The following is a 17,867-nucleotide window of genomic DNA, read 5'->3' as shown; positions in this document are numbered from 1 at the left end:
ACTATAACTAATACGGAAAGGTTAACGACAGAATCAACCTGTCTTCTTATAGCTCTCGGGGAAGGTTTCGGATCTGCCAATCACAGTTCGCGCACTCATTCCGTTATACAAAGATTAAATATAATTCTGAGAAAATTAATTTAATAGTTATATACGGCTAGAAGTAATAAGAACCTAATGGGTCACACATAAGACTTGGAACCAAAAGAGGAATGGATGTTAATTAATATATGGAAGCCCAATATAAAGGCCTAAATAATAAAAAGGGGAAATACATGTATTATATATATATGTGAGAATTAATTTATCTTAGTCAATTATAATTAGATTATAATTGTGGATAAATTAATTATGGAATAAATAAGTTAGAAGGTTTAAAGTGGTTAAATTGCTTCTAAATATTATTCTACCAAACAACCTAATGTTATCTTTATATTTAGATATAACTATATATAATATTTATGAAGTTTTTATTTTAGAATAAAACTGTAAAGAAGTCATCGAAAACTATAGATAATATTTATGAAGTTTTTATTTTGGAATAAAACTCTAAAGAAGTTATCTAAAAAACCATAGATAATATTTATGAAGTTTTATTTTAGAATAAAACTCAAAAGAAGTAAGCTAATTCTATCTAACTAAAGTTTAGATACAAGAGGCTATATATATCCCCCTTTATAGGTGTACTTGGTTAATCCCTAATAGAGAGAAAATTTCAACCAGTCTATTGTAGAGGAAGAAATTGCTCCGCTCGCTTCCATTCTATTGATTTCATCTCTTTCTCTTTATCCTTGATCTTATGTTGATTTGTTAGAGGCAATCTATTTTGGTTGCTATTCATTGGTTGAGATTCTAACTTGTTTGATCTTGTGTTTTGTTTTGTGCTCGTGAACTCGAATCTAGAGTTGAGGGCACTTCGCTTGCAACGGTAGATAGTTCGTCAAAAGGTATTTCCTTCTTTCCCTCTTTATATGACATAACGATTAATGGATCTTGTTTTAAGGAAATAGGTTAAAATTTTATATTTCCGCTGCCAAACGTTTGCCTATTTTCCTTCATAAAGTGTAATATATCAGTATATATGTATATCAATTTGAAATTAACTCGTCATTAAAAAAAATTGTTAATATGTTCCCCTTTCTCATTCGTTTCCTAACCTTTATTATTCTTTCTATTGATTCATGCATCCAAGAGTGCCAATGTTGCTTTATTTATTGCGCATTAACTGTAACGTAGATTAGTCACCAGTGTTGATAAACCAATCGCCATCCATTGATTTTCTTCTATTTTCCTTTCATCTTTTTGTTCATTTCAGGGTGGATTGATCAGAGGTTGATGAATCTAAAGAACGATTATGGAAATGCAGAAGACTTGCATCTTTTTTCCTTCATTCTCTTTCCAAACATGGAGATATACTCTTGGGCTATGCTTATTTCTTTACTTCATCAACCTTTTTTTTCTTAACTTTGTTATAATTTTTCTTTTCTTTTGTATTTTATTTTTTACGTAGAAATTTTTCCTGTAATTTTTCCTTTCACTTGATTATTTTCTTTTATTCAATTATCCAGTTCGTGGTTTAAGAATTTTGGTGTTCTATCTTTAGTTTTCCTTTAGGGAGTCGGCGTTGTTCGCGTCTTGGAAGCCGCAATTTTGACAATTTAAAGGTTATAACGAAAGTTGGGCGATCGCCCAACATTGTTGGGCGGCCGCCCAACTCATGTTGGGCGGCCGCCCAACTCATGTTGGGCGGCCGCCCAACAAGGTTGGGCGGTAGCCCAACACTAGGTTTGGCGGCCGCCCAACCACAATGGGCGACGTCCAAATTTTTTTGGGCGTCGCCCATTGTTCCGGGATCTGTTTCCCTATATAAGGGCACGGATCCCAAGGTGAAGAGGGGGCTTTTTAGAGGGGGATTTTTGGAGGAAAACTTTCTCACTCTAAACATTTTTAGAGAGAGAGTGGATTTTTTTTGAGAAAAATATTTTTTTCTCAAAAATTCAAAATTTCCTAAGTTCAATTTTTACTAAATTTTCATTAAAAAAACGGAAGCTCGCGGTTCGTGGAATCAATCGGCTTTGACTGTCAGATACCGAATTAAAGGTATTATCCGAGGACTAGACTCTTTATTTTATTTAATTTATTTCTCTCCTTTTTTTTATGTTATAGTTTTTTATTCCTTTAGTCATTTATTTATTTTGTCACGTTTTATTTAGTTAGCATATTTATTTAATTTTCGTTTCGTGTTAAATAAAATTCGATTTTGTTTTAAAATAAAAACCTCGTTTTGACATCCCAATACGAACCGTGATCCGATAAAAAGGTAGTTCGGGTGTCGAAAACGTTGTAATTATAAGTTTTTTAATTTAAAAGAAATTTCCAAATAATGTTTTCAAATAAAAACATCGTTTTAGGAACTTCCGTTTTCGACTATGATCCATTTTTGATAGTTCGGAAGTCCAAAACGATTGAATTAGATTTAATTTAAGGCTTTTGAACAAATCTGGAAAATATTGGAGTGCTGCTGTAATTTGCCAATTCTGTCACTAAAGGCTGTTTACCGACGGATTTGCCGTCGGTAAATCTGCCAAAATGTAAAAAATTCCATTTCAGTCCCTTTTTCTTAACTTTTAGACTTTTAATCCTTAGTATATATATATATGATTATGTAATACATGTTTTTCAACTTATTTTAGAACTTTAGTGTATATATCTATTTTAGAATATTTGTATATCTCTTTTTATTCTATTTTGTAATATAAATATAAATATATATATATGTATTTCCCTTTTTTATTAACTTAGGTTATATTTAAATATTAGTTACTTGATATTTTGAGAAATAATGAATAGACATTAGCATATGGTATTTTTGATATTTAAACTATATTAATTATGTATATATATGTATAGTTTTTTTTAGAATATTTGGGTTATTTTAGTGATTACTGAGTGAAATTATTTTTAGATAAGTATTACTTTCTTAGTTATAGGATTTACTTATTATTTTCACATTTCAAAGTATAAGATATATTGTGTTTATTATCTTCATATACATATAGTGATTTTTGGTTAAATCTTATTTTCTTATCTTCCTTTTTGATTTAAATGTATATATATATATATATATATATATATATATATATATGGTCTAAAACCATTTTCTTTATTCTTTTGGCCCATTCATGGGTCCATGTTCCAAAAGGGCTTCATTTGAGTGTAAATGTTAGTTTATTGTAATTATAATAGTTAAAGAGTCCATTAAGTAAGTGGGGAAAATAAATTACCAAAAAGAGAGTTTTCAATTGAATTATTTAAACTAATGTTTTTTTTAGATTTGTAATGTAAATAAATGGAGTCATTCTTGTTAATATTTCAAATCGTCTTCAAAATACCAAGTTTTAAAACCCTATTCCGTTCCAAAGGCGGATTAAAGGATCATTGTAATTAAAATCGTTTTCTTTGCGAATAATAGAGTTTTGAACCATTTTCTTAAAGAATTTGTACAAAATAAAATTGACTTGTATGTTTAACCATGTTTTCTCATTAAAAGGTTTTTTTATCTCAAACGTTTTCAAATACTCGAGTCGTTCCAACGGCGATTCGGGTAAACTTCATCAAACGGGGTTTTAAAACGCACCTGAATCGTTCCAACGGCGATTAAGGTGCGAACCATGTAAATAAATCTGTTTTTGGGAAATAAGTTAGTGTAGAATAAACACACGACATAATATTTAATACGGTTGTAAATAAATCACTTCTTTCTTCCCCCCTCTCTGTGTATGTATAAACATAAATGGGTGATTCTTTACTGATGTGGCTTTTCAATATCATATGCTCAAAACGGTTTCTAAAAAGAGAAAGAAAAGGGTTTCAAATGAATTTTAAACTTAAAGAAGTATACGATTAGTCCGTTATCGCCTAACATGCTGAGTAGGAGGCCGGTGGTTCATAACCGGGCGATGTCGGGGTGCCTAGTAGCTTTTCTCCGGAAAGGAGCTAGCCTTCTCGGCTCGTAAATAAGTTTCCCGAACCCACACCGGTCTCCCGCAAGGGATCGGTGTTCATTTTCCCATTCGTGGGTGGCGACTCTTCCATATCTCCGAGCTCCGGTCCTGCCGAGCAGCTTGATTCCATGATTGGTTACTTTCGGCGCCAATCACCGCTTACGTCGCCATGAGGTTGTCCACCCCCCGGTCCGCCCGGGAGATTAGGCCGCGGCACCTCGTCTAACAAATATGTTCCCCTTTCTCATTCGTTTCCTAACCTTTATTATTCTTTCTATTGATTCATACATCCAAGAGTGCCAATGTTGCTTTATTTATTGCGCATTAACTGTAACGTAGATTAGTCACCAGTGTTGATAAACCAATCGCCATCCATTGATTTTCTTCTATTTTCCTTTCATCTTTTTGTTCATTTCAGGGTGGATTGATCAGAGGTTGATGAATCTAAAGAACGATTATGGAAATGCAGAAGACTTGCATCTTTTTTCCTTCATTCTCTTTCCAAACATGGAGATATACTCTTGGGCTATGCTTATTTCTTTACTTCATCAACCTTTTTTTTCTTAACTTTGTTATAATTTTCCTTTTCTTTTGTATTTTATTTTTTACGTAGAAATTTTTCCTGTAATTTTTCCTTTCACTTGATTATTTTCTTTTATTCAATTATCCAGTTCGTGGTTTAAGAATTTTGGTGTTCTATCTTTAGTTTTCCTTTAGGGAGTCGGCGTTGTTCGCGTTTTGGAAGCCGTAATTTTGACAATTTATAACAAAATTCGTTTCTCTATGTTATGGATGGATCTTGATTTATTTTTCCATTTTCCTTTGTTTTCCTTCCTTTTCTTTTCGATGATGGCAATGCTTCTGGCAAAAGTACTAAGAGTTTATGCACATTACGAGTCGATATCCACTCTCAATTGGTATTGAAGCTCTAGAGCAAGGTCCACATCTATCAGGACCCAAGTTTAATGGCCAAACTCCCCTTCGGCGATGTTCCTGTCAAAGCAGAGGGGGATACCCAATGCACTAGTGATGCTGGCTAGAATCCGTTTATCCCAGTATTCCCATGGCAATCCATAAATATGGTTTTTGTTTGTCGGCTTTTTATCGTTTCTTGAGTTTCGCTGTGATGCATGCAAATGTGCCTTGCTTTGCCTATTTGTGTAAGGAACATAGTGTCTTGTTGCTCTTTGAGATGATATCTTCATAGTTGCAAATGCTAAGTCGATCCTTTTGTTTCAGCTGTAATTCTTACATAGAGTGTTTCCGCGGGATTTGTCAGCTCTGATGAAAGAAGAAGCTAGTATTGTCCCAAGTAATGAAATGCAAAATGGTGGTTCAATGCAAGCCCAATCCATCATATACAATTCTAAGGTTTTCAGTTTGCATAGCTTCTACGAGAAGTCGATAGGAGTGGACTTGCCTTATTTTGAATTTTTAATGCCATAATATGATATGGACACAAGCATGGTTAAAATGGTTACATGTTTCTCTCTTATATTTTAGTAGCTTAAAGTTTTTGTTATGAATTTCTTTCAATTGAATTCATTTATTTTTTTATAATAATAATAATAAAGTGAACCTTTAAAATGTTGGGGTTTAGTGTCCTACAGACAATTGTTCCAAGATATAAACCTAATGTAAATGAATTGTTCTTTATATCATTTATTTTAATAAGATATGGTTTCATAACAAAGATTGTTAATCAATTTGAAATTAACTCGTCATTAAAAAAAGATTGTTAATCTGTTCCCCTTTCTCATTCGTTTCCTAACCTTTATTATTCTTTCTATTGATTTATGCATCCAATAGTGCCAATGTTGCTTTATTTATTGCGCATTATCTGTAACTTAGATTAGTCACCAGTGTTGATAAACCAATCGCCATCCATTGATTTTCTACTATTTTCCTTTCATCTTCTTGTTCATTTTAGGGTGGGTTCATCGGAGGTTGATGAATCTAAAGAACGATTATGGAAATGAAGAAGACTTGCATCTTTTTTCCTTCATTCTCTTTCCAAACATGGAGATATACTCTTGGGCTATGCTTATTTCTTTACTTCATCATCCTTTTTTTTCTTAACTTTGTTATGATTTTCCTTTTCTTTTGTATTTTATTTTTTACGTAGAAATAACGATGTAATTTTTCCTTTCATTTGATTATTTTCTTTTATTCAATTATCCAGTTCGTGGTTTAAGAATTTTGGTGTTCTATCTTTAGTTTTCCTTTATGGAGTCGGCATTGTCCGCGTCTTGGAAGCCGCAATTTTGACAATTTAAAGGTTATAACAAAATTTGTTTCTCTATGTTATTGATGGATCTTGATTTATTTTTCCATTTTCCTTTGTTTTCCTTCCTTTTCTTTTCGATGATGGCAATGCTTCTGGCAAAATTACTAAGAGTTTATGCACATTACGAGTCGGTATCCACTCTCAATTGGTATTGAAGCTATAGAGCGAGGTCCACATCTATCAGGACCCGAGTGTGATGGCCAAACTCCCCTTCGGCGGTGTTCCTGTCAAAGCGGAGGGGGATACCCAGTGCCCTGGCGATGCTGGCTAGAATCCATTTATCCCAGTATTCCCATGGCAATCCATAAATATGGTTTTTGTTTGTCGGCTTTTTATCGTTTCTTGAGGTTCACTATGATGCATACAAATGTGCCTTGCTTTGCCTATTTGTGTAAGGAACATAGTGTCTTGTTGCTCTTTGAGATGATATCTTCATAGCTGCAAATGCTAAGTCGAGCCTTTTGTTTCAGCTGTAATTCTTACATAGAATGCTTCCGCAGGATTTGTCAGCTCTGATGAAAGAAGAAGCTAGTATTGTCCCAAGTAATGAAATGCAAAATGGTGGTTCAATGCAAGCCCAATCCATCATATACAATTCTAAGGTTTTCAGTTTGCATAGCTTCTACGAGAAGTCAATAGGAGTGGACTTGCCTTATTTTGAATTTTTACTGCAATAATATGATATGGACACAAGCATGGTTAAAATGGTTACATGTTTCTCTCTTATAGTTTAGTAGCTTAACGTTTTTGTTATGAATTTCTTTCAATTGAATTCATTTATTTTTTTTATAATAATAATAATAAAAAGTGAACCTTTAAAGTGTAATATATCAGTATATATGTATATCAATTTGAAATTAACTCGTCATTAAAAAAAGATTGTTAATCGGTTCCCTTTTCTCATTCGTTTCCTAACCTTTTATTATTCTTTCTATTGATTCATGCATCCAAGAGTGCCAATGTTGCTTTATTTATTGCGCATTATCTGTAACTTAGATTAGTCACCAGTGTTGATAAACCAATCGTCGTCCATTGATTTTCTTCTATTTTCCTTTCATCTTCTTGTTCATTTCAGGGTGGGTTCATCGGAGGTTGATGAATCTAAAGAACGATTATTGAAATGAAGAAGACTTGCATCTTTTTTCCTTCATTCTCTTTCCAAACATGGAGATATACTCTTGGGCTATGCTTATTTCTTTACTTCATCAACCTTTTTTTTCTTAACTTTGTTATGATTTTCCTTTTCTTTTGTATTTTATTTTTTTCGTAGAAATAACGATGTAATTTTTCCTTTCATTTGATTATTTTCTTTTATTCAATTATCCAGTTCGTGGTTTAAGAATTTTGGTGTTCTATCTTTAGTTTTCCTTTATAGAGTCGGCGTTGTCCGCATCTTGGATGCCGCAATTTTGACAATTTAAAGGTTATAACAAAATTCGTTTCTCTATGTTATTGATGGATCTTGATTTATTTTTACATTTTCCTTTGTTGTCCTTCCTTTTCTTTTCGATGATGGCAATGGTTCTGGCAAAATTACTAAAATTTCATGCACATTACAAGTCGGTATCCACTCTCAATTGGTATTGAAGCTCTAGAGCGAGGTCCACATCTATCAGGACCTGAGTGTAATGGCCAAACTCCCCTTCGGCGGTGTTCCTATCAAAGCGGAGGGGGATACCCAGTGCACTGGTGATGCTGGCTAGAATCCATTTATCCCAGTATTCCCATGGCAATCCATAAATATGGTTTTTGTTTGTCGGCTTTTTATCGTTTCTTGAGGTTCACTGTGATGCATGCAAATGTGCCTTGCTTTGCCTATTTGTGTATGATATCTTCATAGCTGCAAATGCTAAGTCGATCCTAATGTTTCAGCTGTAGTTCTTACATAGAGTGTTTCCGCAGGATTTGTCAGCTCTGATGAAAGAAGAAGCTAGTATTGTCCCAAGTAATGAAATGCAAAATGGTGGTTCAATGCAAGCCCAATCCATCATATACAATTCTAAGGTTTTCAGTTTGCATAGCTTCTACGAGAAGTCAATAGGAGTGGACTTGCCTTATTTTGAATTTTTACTGCCATAATATGATATGGACACAAGCATGGTTAAAATGGTTGCATGTTTCTCTCTTATATTTTAGTAGCTTAACATTTTTGTTATGAATTTCTTTCAATTTCTTTCATTTATTTTTTTATTATAATAATAATAATAAGTGAACCTTTAAAGTGTAATATATCAGTATATATGTATATCAATTTGAAATTAACTCGTCATTAAAAAAAGATTGTTAATCTGTTCCCTTTTCTCATTCGTTTCCTAACCTTTTATTATTCTTTCTATTGATTCATGCATCCAAGAGTGCCAATGTTGCTTTATTTATTGCGCATTATCTGTAACTTAGATTAGTCACCATTGTTGATAAACCAATCGCCATCCATTGATTTTCTTTTATTTTCCTTTCATCTTCTTGTTCATTTCAGGGTGGGTTCATCGGAGGTTGATGAATCTAAAGAACGATTATGGAAATGAAGTAGACTTGCATCTTTTTTCCGTAGAAATAACGATGTAATTTTTCCTTTCATTTGATTATTTCCTTTTATTCAATTATCCAGTTCGTGGTTTAAGAATTTTGGTGTTCTATCTTTAGTTTTCCTTTATGGAGTCGGCGTTGTCCGCGTTTTGGAAGCCGTAATTTTGACAATTTATAACAAAATTCGTTTCTCTATGTTATGGATGGATCTTGATTTATTTTTCCATTTTCCTTTGTTTTCCTTCCTTTTCTTTTCGATGATGGCAATGCTTCTGGCAAAAGTACTAAGAGTTTATGCACATTACGAGTCGGTATCCACTCTCAATTTGTATTGAAGCTCTAGAGCAAGGTCCACATCTATCAGGACCCAAGTTTAATGGCCAAACTCCCCTTCGGCGATGTTCCTGTCAAAGCAGAGGGGGATACCCAATGCACTAGCGATGCTGGCTAGAATCCGTTTATCCCAGTATTCCCATGGCAATCCATAAATATGGTTTTTGTTTGTCGGCTTTTTATCGTTTCTTGAGGTTCACTGTGATGCATGCAAATGTGCCTTGCTTTGCCTATTTGTGTAAGGAACATAGTGTCTTGTTGCTCTTTGAGATGATATCTTCATAGTTGCAAATGCTAAGTCGATCCTTTTGTTTCAGCTGTAATTCTTACATAGAGTGTTTCCGCGGGATTTGTCAGCTCTGATGAAAGAAGAAGCTAGTATTGTCCCAAGTAATGAAATGCAAAATGGTGGTTCAATGCAAGCCCAATCCATCATATACAATTCTAAGGTTTTCAGTTTGCATAGCTTCTACGAGAAGTCGATAGGAGTGGACTTGCCTTATTTTGAATTTTTACTGCCATAATATGATATGGACACAAGCATGGTTAAAATGGTTACATGTTTCTCTCTTATATTTTAGTAGCTTAAAGTTTTTGTTATGAATTTCTTTCAATTGAATTCATTTATTTTTTTATAATAATAATAATAAAGTGAACCTTTAAAGTGTTGGGGTTTAGTGTCCTACAGACAATTGTTCCAAGATATAAACCTAATGTAAATGAATTGTTCTTTATATCATTTATTTTAATAAGATATGGTTTCATAACAAAGATTGTTAATCAATTTGAAATTAACTCGTCATTAAAAAAAGATTGTTAATCTGTTCCCCTTTCTCATTCGTTTCCTAACCTTTATTATTCTTTCTATTGATTTATGCATCCAAGAGTGCCAATGTTGCTTTATTTATTGCGCATTATCTGTAACTTAGATTAGTCACCAGTGTTGATAAACCAATCGCCATCCATTGATTTTCTACTATTTTCCTTTCATCTTCTTGTTCATTTTAGGGTGGGTTCATCGGAGGTTGATGAATCTAAAGAACGATTATGGAAATGAAGAAGACTTGCATCTTTTTTCCTTCATTCTCTTTCCAAACATGGAGATATACTCTTGGGCTATGCTTATTTCTTTACTTCATCATCCTTTTTTTTCTTAACTTTGTTATGATTTTCCTTTTCTTTTGTATTTTATTTTTTACGTAGAAATGACGATGTAATTTTTCCTTTCATTTGATTATTTGCTTTTATTCAATTATCCAGTTCGTGGTTTAAGAATTTTGGTGTTCTATCTTTAGTTTTCCTTTATGGAGTCGGCATTGTCCGCGTCTTGGAAGCCGCAATTTTGACAATTTAAAGGTTATAACAAAATTTGTTTCTCTATGTTATGGATGGATCTTGATTTATTTTTCCATTTTCCTTTGTTTTCCTTCCTTTTCTTTTCGATGATGGCAATGCTTCTGGCAAAATTACTAAGAGTTTATGCACATTACGAGTCGGTATCCACTCTCAATTGGTATTGAAGCTATAGAGCGAGGTCCACATCTATCAGGACCCGAGTGTGATGGCCAAACTCCCCTTCGGCGGTGTTCCTGTCAAAGCGGAGGGGGATACCCAGTGCCCTGGCGATGCTGGCTAGAATCCATTTATCCCAGTATTCCCATGGCAATCTATAAATATGGTTTTTGTTTGTCGGCTTTTTATCGTTTCTTGAGGTTCACTGTGATGCATACAAATGTGCCTTGCTTTGCCTATTTGTGTAAGGAACATAGTGTCTTGTTGCTCTTTGAGATGATATCTTCATAGCTGCAAATGCTAAGTCGGGCCTTTTGTTTCAGCTGTAATTCTTACATAGAATGCTTCCGCAGGATTTGTCAGCTCTGATGAAAGAAGAAGCTAGTATTGTCCCAAGTAATGAAATGCAAAATGGTGGTTCAATGCAAGCCCAATCCATCATATACAATTCTAAGGTTTTCAGTTTGCATAGCTTCTACGAGAAGTTAATAGGAGTGGACTTGCCTTATTTTGAATTTTTACTGCAATAATATGATATGGACACAAGCATGGTTAAAATGGTTACATGTTTCTCTCTTATAGTTTAGTAGCTTAACGTTTTTGTTATGAATTTCTTTCAATTGAATTCATTTATTTTTTTATAATAATAATAATAATAAGTGAACCTTTAAAGTGTAATATATCAGTATATATGTATATCAATTTGAAATTAACTCGTCATTAAAAAAAGATTGTTAATCGGTTCCCTTTTCTCATTCGTTTCCTAACCTTTTATTATTCTTTCTATTGATTCATGCATCCAAGAGTGCCAATGTTGCTTTATTTATTGCGCATTATCTGTAACTTAGATTAGTCACCAGTGTTGATAAACCAATCGTCGTCCATTGATTTTCTTCTATTTTCCTTTCATCTTCTTGTTCATTTCAGGGTGGGTTCATCGGAGGTTGATGAATCTAAAGAACGATTATGGAAATGAAGAAGACTTGCATCTTTTTTCCTTCATTCTCTTTCCAAACATGGAGATATACTCTTGGGCTATGCTTATTTCTTTACTTCATCAACCTTTTTTTCCTTAACTTTGTTATGATTTTCCTTTTCTTTTGTATTTTATTTTTTTTCGTAGAAATAACGATGTAATTTTTTCTTTCATTTGATTATTTTCTTTTATTCAATTATCCAGTTCGTGGTTTAAGAATTTTGGTGTTCTATCTTTAGTTTTCCTTTATAGAGTCGGCGTTGTCCGCATCTTGGATGCCGCAATTTTGACAATTTAAAGGTTATAACAAAATTCGTTTCTCTATGTTATTGATGGATCTTGATTTATTTTTACATTTTCCTTTGTTGTCCTTCCTTTTCTTTTCGATGATGGCAATGGTTCTGGCAAAATTACTAAAATTTTATGCACATTACAAGTCGGTATCCACTCTCAATTGGTATTGAAGCTCTAGAGCGAGGTCCACATCTATCAGGACCTGAGTGTAATGGCCAAACTCCCCTTCGGCGGTGTTCCTGTCAAAGCGGAGGGGGATACCCAGTGCACTGGTGATGCTGGCTAGAATCCATTTATCCCAGTATTCCCATGGCAATCCATAAATATGGTTTTTGTTTGTCGGCTTTTTATCGTTTCTTGAGGTTCACTGTGATGCATGCAAATGTGCCTTGCTTTGCCTATTTGTGTAAGGAACATAGTGTCTTGTTGCTCTTTGAGATGATATCTTCATAGCTGCAAATGCTAAGTCGATCCTTTTGTTTCAGCTGTAGTTCTTACATAGAGTGTTTCCGCAGGATTTGTCAGCTCTGATGAAAGAAGAAGCTAGTATTGTCCCAAGTAATGAAATGCAAAATGGTGGTTCAATGCAAGCCCAATCCATCATATACAATTCTAAGGTTTTCAGTTTGCATAGCTTCTACGAGAAGTCAATAGGAGTGGACTTGCCTTATTTTGAATTTTTACTGCCATAATATGATATGGACACAAGCATGGTTAAAATGGTTGCATGTTTCTCTCTTATATTTTAGTAGCTTAACATTTTTGTTATGAATTTCTTTCAATTGAATTCATTTATTTTTTTATTATAATAATAATAATAAGTGATCCTTTAAAGTGTAATATATCAGTATATATGTATATCAATTTGAAATTAACTCATCATTAAAAAAAGATTGTTAATCTGTTCCCTTTTCTCATTCGTTTCCTAACCTTTTATTATTCTTTCTATTGATTCATGCATCCAAGAGTGCCAATGTTGCTTTATTTATTGCGCATTATCTGTAACTTAGATTAGTCACCATTGTTGATAAACCAATCGCCATCCATTGATTTTCTTTTATTTTCCTTTCATCTTCTTGTTCATTTCAGGGTGGGTTCATCGGAGGTTGATGAATCTAAAGAACGATTATGGAAATGAAGTAGACTTGCATCTTTTTTCCGTAGAAATAACGATGTAATTTTTCCTTTCATTTGATTATTTCCTTTTATTCAATTATCCAGTTCGTGGTTTAAGAATTTTGGTGTTCTATCTTTAGTTTTCCTTTATGGAGTCGGCGTTGTCCGCGTTTTGGAAGCCTTAATTTTGACAATTTATAACAAAATTCGTTTCTCTATGTTATGGATGGATCTTGATTTATTTTTCCATTTTCCTTTGTTTTCCTTCCTTTTCTTTTCGATGATGGCAATGCTTCTGGCAAAAGTACTAAGAGTTTATGCACATTACGAGTCGGTATCCACTCTCAATTTGTATTGAAGCTCTAGAGCAAGGTCCACATCTATCAGGACCCAAGTTTAATGGCCAAACTCCCCTTCGGCGATGTTCCTGTCAAAGCAGAGGGGGATACCCAATGCACTAGCGATGCTGGCTAGAATCCGTTTATCCCAGTATTCCCATGGCAATCCATAAATATGGTTTTTGTTTGTCGGCTTTTTATCGTTTCTTGAGGTTCACTGTGATGCATGCAAATGTGCCTTGCTTTGCCTATTTGTGTAAGGAACATAGTGTCTTGTTGCTCTTTGAGATGATATCTTCATAGTTGCAAATGCTAAGTCGATCCTTTTGTTTCAGCTGTAATTCTTACATAGAGTGTTTACGCGGGATTTGTCAGCTCTGATGAAAGAAGAAGCTAGTATTGTCCCAAGTAATAAAATGCAAAATGGTGGTTCAATGCAAGCCCAATCCATCATATACAATTCTAAGGTTTTCAGTTTGCATAGCTTCTACGAGAAGTCGATAGGAATGGACTTGCCTTATTTTGAATTTTTACTGCCATAATATGATATGGACACAAGCATGGTTTAAATGGTTACATGTTTCTCTCTTATATTTTAGTAGCTTAACGTTTTTGTTATGAATTTCTTTCAATTGAATTCAGTTATTTTTTTACAATAATAATAATAATAAATGAACCTTTAAAGTGTAATATATTAGTATATATGTATATCAATTTGAAATTAACTCGTCATTAAAAAAAGATTGTTAATCGGTTCCCCTTTCTCATTCGTTTCCTAACCTTTATTATTCTTTCTATTGATTCATGCATCCAAGAGTGCCAATGTTGCTTCATTTATTGCGCATTATCTGTAACTTAGATCAGTTACCAGTGTTGATAAACCAATCGCCATCCATTGATTTTCTTCTATTTTCCTTTCATCTGCTTGTTCTTTTCAGGGTGGGTTCATCGGAGGTTGATGAATCTAAAGAACGATTATGTAAATGCAGAAGACTTGCATCTTTTTTCCTTCATTCTCTTTCCAAACATGGAGATGTACTCTTGGATTATGCTTATTTCTTTTCTTCATCATCCTTTTTTTTCTTAATTTTGTTATGATTTTCCTTTTTTTTTGTATTTTATTTTTTCCGTAGAAATAACGATGTAATTTTTCCTTTCATTTGATTATTTTCTTTTATTCAATTATCCAGTTCGTGGTTTAAGAATTTTGGTGTTCTATTTTTAGTTGTCCTTTATAGAGTCGGCGTTGTCCGCGTCTTGGATGCCGCAATTTTGACAATTTAAAGGTTATAACAAAATTCGTTTCTCTATGTTATTGATGGATCTTGATTTATTTTTCCATTTTCCTTTGTTTTCCTTCCTTTTCTTTTCGACGATGGTAATGCTTCTGGCAAAATTACTGAGAGTTTATGCACATTACGATTTATATTTCATATTATTACTTTATAATTTTATAATTTTTTTCACTTGCAGGTGTATCTTCGCTTCCTCTTTAATTTTGTAACCTTGGTGTGGCTTACTGGTGTATAAACTGCTTGTGCAGTTTTTTTTTTCTAATGGAAAGCCAGGGTTCTTCCTAGGGGTGCAAACGAGTCTACCTAGTCCGCAAACTGTTCGAATTTGGCTCGGTCAAAACTCGGTCAAAGTTCAGATCGATTGGGCTCGGCTCGAGTTCGAGATCGACTCGAGCATTAATGTGCCCGAGTCTGAGCTTTCTTTGAGGTTCGAAAGCTCGTGAGAAGGCTCGAGAGTTTTTTTAATAATATTATATATATTATTGATTTTTATTTTTTAATTTAAATACATTTTTATTTTGTATTTTTTTATTAGGTTTTTTAATTAGTAACTTTGAACCGCATATAAATGTTTGACCCAAAACTCAATTTGAAACCATATGTTTATAGTGAGAGATATATTTTTATCATTTCATTTATTTTATATTTAGCTATTTATTTTATTTTTAAAATCCTATCGTCTTACCTAATCCCAATTAACACCCCACCATCTATTTCTCTCAAATATCTTTCTCCTCTACTAAATATTACTTAAGAAGGCGTTTGTTTCGGGGGTTTTAGGAAAGGGTAAGGGAAAGAGAATGATTCATTCCTTTTATCGGTATTTGTTTTATTAATTCAATAATTCCTTTTACCCTTTTTTAGTTTTGGGTTTACCCCTAACTCCTCTAATCTTATTCCCCCAACCCCCTAAGGGTTTCCTCTCTCACTAATTTGAACATCTACATTCCTTATAAAATTTTATTTTATGTTTCCATTTTGTTTTTAATTTTTATTGTGGTCCACATGTTTATTTATTTTTACTTTTTTAATCTTTGGATTAATTTCACTTTTGATCCTTATATTTATATATTATTTATTTATTCTCAAAAAATATTTTTGACTAATTTTTACTTTTTGATTTTTATTTTAATCCTTATATTTATTTATTTATATTTTTTATCCCTAAATTAATCTCATTTTTTTATCCTTATACTTATTTATTTTTACTTTTTATACAACAACAACAACAACAAAGCCTTAGTCCCGAAATGATTCGGGGTCGGCTAACATGAACCATCATATAAAACCGTGAAAATCAAGTCGTGTCAGCGACACAGATTCGCTCCCTCCACTCCGTCCTATCCACTACCATATTTTCCTCAATTCCCAATAAACTCATATCACTCTCGATCACCCTCCTCCAAGTTTGCTTAGGTCTTCCCCTACCCCTCACCACTACATCCCTTTGCCACTCTTCGGTTCTCCTAATCGGCGCATCAAGCGCTCTACGTCTCACATGGCCAAACCACCTTAGTCGGTTTTCTCTCATTTTATTCTCAATAGATGTGACCCCTACTTTTGTCCTAATTATTTCATTACGCACCCGGTCCTTTCTCGTGTGACCACACATCCATCTCAACATACGCATCTCCGCCACCGACATCTTATGGATGTGGCATTGTTTCACTGCCCAACACTCCGTACCATATAACAATGCTGGTCTAATTGCCGTCCGGTAGAATTTTCCCTTCAATCTATTAGGCATGCCGGGATCACAAAGGAAACCCGTAGCACTCTTCCACTTCGACCAACCAGCTTTAATCCTATGAGCAACATCTCCATCTACTTCTCCATCCGTTTGGATAATAGATCCTAAATACCGGAAGCAATCCGAGGCCTGAACAACTCTCCCATCTAGGATGATTGTCCCTGCCTCCCTACACCTACGGCCGCTAAACTTACACTCCAAATATTCTGTCTTACTTCGACTCAACTTAAAGCCTCTAGATTCTAGAGTTTGCCTCCATAGTTCCAACTTCATCTCCACTCCTTCTTTCGTCTCCTCAACCAACACAATATCATCTGCAAACAGCATGCACCATGGTATACCATCTTGAAGTGAACTTGTTAGTTCATCCATAACGATGGCAAAAAGAAATGGGCTTAGTGCGGAACCTTGATGCACTCCAATCGTAATAGGAAACTCTTCAGTCTTCCCAACACTAGTACGTACACTCGTGCATACTCCCTCATACATGTCCTTTATGATGTCAATATATTTCCGCGAAATGTCTTTCCTTATCAAGGCCCACCAAAGTACTTCCCTTGGTACCTTATCATATGCTTTCTCCAAGTTAATGAAAACCATATGCAAGTCTTTCTTCTTATTTCGATAGTGCTCCATTAATTGTCTCATTAGATGGATGGCTTCCATAGTTGATCTTCCCGGCATAAAGCCAAACTGGTTTTCCGAGATCTTCACCGTCCTCCTTAGCCTTTGTTCAATCACTCGCTCCCAAAGTTTCATAGTGTGACTCATTAATTTGATTCCCCGATAGTTGGCACAATCTTGGACATCGCCTTTGTTCTTATATAAAGGGATTAAGGTACTTTTCCTCCATTCTGATGGCATCTTATTGTTTCTCCAAATTTTGTTGAAGAACGTCGTCAACCATTCGATTCCTCTTTCTCCCAAACATCTCCAAATCTCAATAGGGATGCCATCAGGTCCTACTGCTTTCTTATTTTTACTTTTTATCCTGAAAAATAATTTTAACAAATATTTTTCTTTTATCATATTATTCAGTTTTGGTATTTATTTTTAATTATTTTAAAATAATTATTTTCTTTTTAAAATATAATATTTATGCATTTTCTTTGATTTATTTTATTATAGTTTCTTCAGTTTCATCGTCTTTTGATTTTAATGGTTGAATAATTTGATTTTCATTCTTATATTTACATGTGATTAATTTATTAATATAGACACATGTATATATAGAAATTATTGTTAAAAACACAACTCTAGTTTATTACCTCATTTGAACCAAACATCCATAGAGGGAATCATGGGTATATCATTCCCTTTATGGAACTGAAACAAACAGACAATGGAATTCAGGATCATTCCATTCCTTTTTTCTTGTTTCTCTTTTTTTATTCCATTCTGTTACCCTTATACGAACCAAACGCCCCCTAAATGAA

Source organism: Euphorbia lathyris, chromosome 1 (assembly GCF_963576675.1).
Source record: "Euphorbia lathyris chromosome 1, ddEupLath1.1, whole genome shotgun sequence".
In the NCBI taxonomy this organism is placed as follows: Eukaryota; Viridiplantae; Streptophyta; class Magnoliopsida; order Malpighiales; family Euphorbiaceae; genus Euphorbia; species Euphorbia lathyris.
This window is presented reverse-complemented; position numbering follows the sequence as displayed.